The sequence below is a fragment of the Seriola dumerili genome, unplaced genomic scaffold, assembly GCF_002260705.1.
Source record: "Seriola dumerili isolate Sdu_G_001 unplaced genomic scaffold, Sdu_1.0 BDQW01000187.1, whole genome shotgun sequence".
NCBI classification, from domain to species: domain Eukaryota; kingdom Metazoa; phylum Chordata; class Actinopteri; order Carangiformes; family Carangidae; genus Seriola; species Seriola dumerili.
This window is the reverse complement of record NW_019174442.1, coordinates 1,848,392-1,854,981: the sequence shown is the minus strand read 5'-3', so window position 1 is coordinate 1,854,981 and position 6,590 is coordinate 1,848,392. Positions and strand designations below refer to the sequence as shown.

The 6,590-nt window shown below is 39.8% G+C and overlaps 1 protein-coding gene across 1 annotated transcript in view; it reads left to right on the top strand.

Moving 5' to 3' along the window:
• meis1 (Meis homeobox 1) overlaps positions 1-3,558 on the top strand; it is an 89,927-nt gene extending 86,369 nt beyond the window's left edge. Inside the window, exon 13 of the mRNA XM_022752901.1 lies at positions 1,541-3,558. The gene's annotated coding sequence lies outside the window, so the exon portion shown is untranslated. The remainder of the gene's footprint in view (positions 1-1,540) is intronic.
• Positions 3,559-6,590: the final 3,032 nt, after the last annotated feature.

Genomic DNA, 6,590 nt, shown 5'->3' with positions numbered 1-6,590 from the left:
AAAAAATGTCATAGTATAGTATGGCATAAAAATGTCAAAGTATATAATGGCATAAAAAGTCAAAAAAAAGTCATAGTATAGTATGGCATAAAAAGTCAAAAAAAGTCATAGTATAGTAAGGCATAAAAATGTCAAAAAACGTCATAGTATAGTATGGCATAAAAATGTCAAAAAACATCATAGTATAGTATGGCATAAAAATGTCAAAAAATGTCATAGTATAAAAAGTCAAAAAATGTCAAAAAAACGTCATAGTATAGTATGGCATAAAAATGTCAAAAAAACGTCATAGTATAGTATGGCATAAAAAAGTCAAAAAACATCAATTCATAGGGCATAAAAACATCAAAAAACAAAACAGTATAGCATCAAAAAGTAAAAAAAAGTCATAGTATACTAGGGCATTACTAAACTATGACGTTTTTTGACGTTTCCAGAATAGAGGCTATAGTTGGCTTTAAAGAGAGGAATGTAGGGAGAGAAGAGGGTGAAGATGCATTTCTTCGGTTCATTTTTTATTGTACAAGGAGGATTGTTGGCAGGTGCTCGTTGCATCACTGTAAGTTCTTTTGGTTTATATGTAACATAACTAATACATCTGATTCAAGCCTCTCATACCAGTACTACTCTTCAAAACAAGACTGAATTGTAGGCCACCTTAATACGAACCTGAAATATCTTTGCTTATGCAGTCACTTTTTTTTTAGTCAAATGCCGATGGTAAACAATCAAAGGCTAATTTTAAGTTTCCCTGTAGTCCAGTTAAACAGATTATCCAGGAAATGTTAAGTACTGGACCTCGGTATCACTTCAAGTTGATCATGTGTTTGGTCTGTAAGTCCTCTCCTACTGTTAAAGTAGCATTACTGAGGGTGTAGGATTAACTCACTAAATCCTCCAGTGCCTTCTCTGTCTTTCAGACATCCACACAGTCTTTAGTGAAGGGCAGGCTACAGTCTGTATTCTGACCTGGATTAACACTATGTTGGGTTTGCCATGTACTTTATTGCTCCTCTGTGGTCCTATCAGCAGGTCCTGCCACGTTCACGCGCTATTGGCCTGAAACTGTAACACGAGAGTCTGCTCTCTGAAGTCTAATGTAATCTATTGTCATATTTAATGAATGATTAATGATATCTAACTCATTCAATAGTTTTCTTTTGCAGTTAAATGCTTTGTGCCACAGTGGTGGAGACAATATGCCAATGTGCTAAAAGCTTGAAAATATTTACATGACTTTGCACATACACTGGAGTTTTTCATTTGCTCAGCTTCATACATTAACCAAATGTACATATCACCTAACCCCAGCCCTGCCACATGAAACCTTGTTGTCTGCATATCATCACTGACCAATTCCCTCTGAATGGGTTTCAACCCATAAAGGACTATGTAACTCCTGGATTCAAGATAAATGCTTTCACATGACGACAGTGATGCTGTCTGAGTAGAAACTTGAAAATGAATCCACTGCAGATTCTCTCATTTACCTGTGCAAAACTGATCACTGATTAACCATTTTGATCTTTTCTTTCCTCAGAACTGCAGGGCAAACCGGGGGATCACCAGTCTCACAGAGGCCTACAGAGCATGGGAACAGGACTCCCTGACTCCCTGACGACAACAACCAACGGCGACCCCTCTGTCAACCTCCAAGACCCAACATCATTTTATTCGGCTTATATCTGCAACATGGGAACCTTCCATGACTGCCTACAATCCTTGTCTATGTATCCAGTGATGGTGACGCACAGAAGATCAAACCTCACCTCACCCAGATGTGACCCCCCTGTCCCGACAGAATCCTGCTTCTTCTCTGGTGGGCACTAGACTTTGCCCCCCCCCCCCTTGCTGCCCACTAGTTTCACATGGATTCCTCCATTGAAAGTGATTGCGATTGCGAGAACAGATGACACACGAGAGACACACTGGGTCCTCCGCCTGTACCTTCGGCAAATGTGGCACTTGGTGATATTTTCTAGACTCTTTGGCAAACACAAGAGACTTCCTGCGAAGAGCACTCCACTCTTTGGGACGATGGAATTGGACCAAGGAGAAGCCAATGTCTGTATCTGACAGGACACTAACAAAGCAAAAAGAGGTGCCCTTTAAAAAAATATAGTGGATTGAAACATGGAAAGAGGGAAAGCAAGAGAAAAGAAATTAAAAGTATAACTATATCAAACCCTAGTTTGGGAAGCGAGTGGAGAAAGAAAATATACTGTATACTGTTGTAAAATTACGCTGGACTCTCACAAGAACTGGGAATTTAAGTATTGTAAATGCTATTGTATTGTTCTGCATATTATGTTGTTTCTAATAGATTTTTTAAAAAAAGGATGTGAACTTTTTTCTGTTTTTTTTTTTTTCTGGTTTCTTTCCACACTATGTGTGTGTTGTCTCTCCATCGAATTTGACCTCCTGCCCCTCCCGCCATTAAATCACAATGCATTTTTAAAAGAAAAAAAAAGTGAATAAACAGACAATTCGATCAGTCTGTCATTTCTCGCAAGCCTTTATTTGGATGGTAAGAGAGAGTGTGATGGCGATTCAGATGTCCTGTTTTTTTTTCCTTTAATTTTTTTTATACATACATTACACAGCCCATCTACATACATGCAGGGTGCAGCTAAGTGTATTACTGTTGCTGTGTCTTCACCTTCTAACTCTAATTTTGGTGATTTTTTAAATATTTTCATATCAGTTGATTATATGTTCCTCTGCTGGTGCAAAGATTTTATTGGTATAGAAAATTCTCTGACTATTTGGGGTCTTTAAACTCTTATAACTCAGTGGATTAACTCCAGACACAATGACATAAAGCTAAATACAGTTTTCGAGAAGCTAACATTTTGGATGTAGAAGGTTTTTAATCCAATTGCCACTGTCCAATTCATCATTTGATCTATTTTGTACTCTGTTCAAATGAGGACAGACACATAATGTAGGTGTCAACATGGCTAACATCAGGACAGGCTAACAAACATGATACTGAGCTTCAGTCAATGCTCGCAAACAATCTAAAAAAGATCACTGTGGATGGGAAACTACAAGTGTGTGTCCCACAAACATGTTGTTTCCTGTTTTTCTCTGTGTCTATGATTGAGGGCCTCTGAAAGTCTATTCTAGTGTCCTATTGATGTGTTTTATGTCACAAGGCCAAGCACTCGCTTAGCCAATGGATTCTCTTCCCCTCAGTGTTTGATGCGGCCTGATAACAGGGAGAGGCAGAAGCTATGGGAAAACACCATTTATACCACAGTCCATCTTGATTTAACCAGATGATGTAATGCTGATCAACAGACAGGGGAGAATGTAAAAGTCACAATGTGTGTGTGTGAGTTTCTGTGTGTGTGGCAGTATGTATGTGAAGGGGGTACATGTGTGTGTGCGTGTGCATACATCCTTGTGTGGGTTATCAATGCATCCATTATCCATTGCTTCAAACATGTATAACGCACATCTTTAAGGTTCCTTTGAAGACAAGTCATGTTTCTTATGCTTTTACTTTGAAGGGTATATATGTGCATCTGTGTTGTAAATAAATACTTTTTGTTCAAATAACAGAATCAGAACTAGTCTCACATTATCTTCCTCTATGCAGATGAGTTATTAAAACATATATTCATAGTTAAATCTTTTTAACGCTATGTTGTAAAGCTAAATTAGGCGCAAACATGTTTACATGTCAAAAAATGCCCACTGAAGAAAACAGAGGTCCACTTCTCTACTTAAAGGAACATGCACTTAAGTCAACCTTCCTCCCACTGCTGTGGATAATGTGTAGCTAATGCATGCGTTATGCAGTAATTTTCTCACACATGGAGAGGGGAGGCGAGGAAAGAGGGGCTCGGCCAGAAAGCGAATTATCCTTCATTTAGCATTAAAATTCATTTAGGTAAAATTGCTACAAACATGTAAATGGGAAGATTAGTTCTCCCTCACGCCTTGTTGCCCGCAGTCAAAGGGCTCCGCTTGAAGCCCAGCGCTCTGCAGCCGATGTTGTCTCCGGGATACACTGCACTTCAGGAGGCAGAGGCTGAGCCGACTGAGGAGACGAGAGGAGAAGGAGAGGAGCCGAGCGAGTTTTGTCTAATTGATACATTTCGGAGAAGCAGTCCTGAATCCCAAAGTCAGTATCTTGTTTTTTCAAAACAACGAACAAGAGAGAGTCTGTTTTATCCATAACAATATACGCGTATAAATCAATACTCTCCCCTTCTCCCTCCCTATCTCTCCTCCGCGCAACTATTGTGTTTTTACTGCCTTTGCCGAATTGAATGATATTTACACTAAAGAAGAAGAAGAAGGAATAAAGACACGCTCTTAAAAAACCCAGGCGACGTTTTAATTGCTTCGCCTCTCCACCATGGCTGGAAAATCCAAGGCTGTGAAATGTGAATTCCTGAGCCTGTGGCCGCTGGGAGCTGTGGAGACAGAGGAGAAAGCCCATACTTGACTGCCCTCTTTAGGGAGGCCTGGTAACTGTCCGGGGCAGCGACGTGTGGAGATGGCGCACAGCACCAACCCTCCTTTTACGCACGGACGTAAACCGCACAAAAACGCGTTTGGAAGTGAAGTGCAAAAGCTAAGACGAGTTACAAAGAGTGTGTTGTTGTTGAGAAAAAAAAGAAAAGAAAAGTGTACTGCAAAAGAAAAGTCAAAGGACTAGTATTTTTACATCTCCTTTTGTCTTAAATCTAATATGAAAACCAGGTTTCTTTCTTTAAATTATTTTTAAAAAAATATTTGAGTCAGGTGAAATAATTGTTGCTTTCACTGCATTTTCATTCCAGGAATTTTGTTTGACAAAGTGTTAAAACAAACAACAGGAGTCACTTGTGTCTGAATCAAACACATTTGATTCAATTAAATTCTGGACATAACTTCATTTTAACGTTTTTAAAAGATTTCTAAGACTTAATACTTGGTTAAATAATAATAATTGATTATTTGTATATAAATAAATGTACATAGGGTTTTTATTATGAGTGTAACTCTAGTGTAACTTGTCTTTTGTTTCATCTAATGTAAAAACGTTTACATGATTGTGATTTTGCATTTTGGTCACAGCTGACCTACATCTCAAACCGCTGAGATTTGAATACAAGTTGCCTTTTGACGCTGCTTTTGTCTTTGTGCAGTTTAAAACAGTTTTGATGCACAAAACTACAGACGGAGTTTGACTTGTGCTAATTTCAAAAGCTGAAAGTCAAAACGTAATTTGAAGTATGATGCTGGTAGGCCTACACACACACACACACACACACACACACACACACACACACACACACACACTGACCGCGGAGTGAACTGTCAGAGTAATGAATGGAGCAGAAATGTGTTCCAGAGCAGTGGAGGTGCCCGGACAGGCCTGTCTTCCTCCCACAACAACGCAGATATTTATGCGCCTTTATGGTTGAAGCAGGGAACTTGGACAAGTCACCGTGCGCCTCGTGTTCTCTGCTTCACTACAAGCCATGACAAATCTCGGCAGCAATAACGTGTGTAAGCTTATTAATTCAAACCAGCGATTTGTCACTGGTTGCTGAACACCGCGGCCTGTTAATCAAGCTGCTCCTCTCTGTGTGTGCTGAACGAATATTTCAGCTGTAACTGGTTTTATTTTTATTTCATGGTGAAACGTACGCGCACAGAATTTTGCATCTTCTGCGGTCAGTTTTTCACGCTGAGATTTTATTTCTAAAAATAATGTTTTGATGTTTTGTCACATCTACAACAGTGGATGTTTTGCTTAAGAGTTTGTTAGTTAAAAAGAAAAGAAACCAAATAAAAATCACAAGTTATACAGTAAATTCAAATATGAACTGAGTGAACACAAAACGAAGCTCTGATAAATTTTTCATTTTAGCTTTACTCTCCTCCAGAGAGCCAGAAGTTAAATGTTGGTCATAAAATGTGCAGATTATGCGGATGAACTGAACCAGCCTCTGTCACCTTCAGGCTTCACGACTACAAAGTCCAACTGCAGGGAAAAACGTGAGCGCGCAACAAGACAATATGCAACCAATCAACTTCCCATGATTTCCAATAGAAATACATAATACAGGGATTACACACGTGGCCGAGATGACAAGTCCTTTATGAAATCAATATAGACACAAACACAAATTAAACTGCAGCCTGCAAACGCCTCACAGGAGTAACTTTCCAAAGCCCTCAAAAACTCCACCTTCAAAAGGTCGCGCGGCAGCTGCTTTTGAAACAAAAGGAGGAGGGGGGAAAAAAGGGAGGGAGAGAAAAACAAAAAATCTGTTAGTGGGGAGAAAAGGAGAGAGAGAGAAAGAGAAGAGAGAAGGACTGTTGAGTGGGGGCCATTTTGGATGTCATCTGTCTCCTTGGCGACGGGGCCCCGGCCCTCAAAAGCCCCTTGGGCGCACGGATTGTTTGAGAGGAGCCCGCTATTTTCTGCAGCATCATTTATCACTGTCACCACATAATGATTCCCCTCGCAGCTCCTTATTGATGTTTGTAATTGCATTATCTCATAAGGGGGGATGATCAATGGAGCCGAGAGGAGCATCGAGGGGTCAGGAGATGCCGGATTGCTGTTTGTCCATTTAATGCAA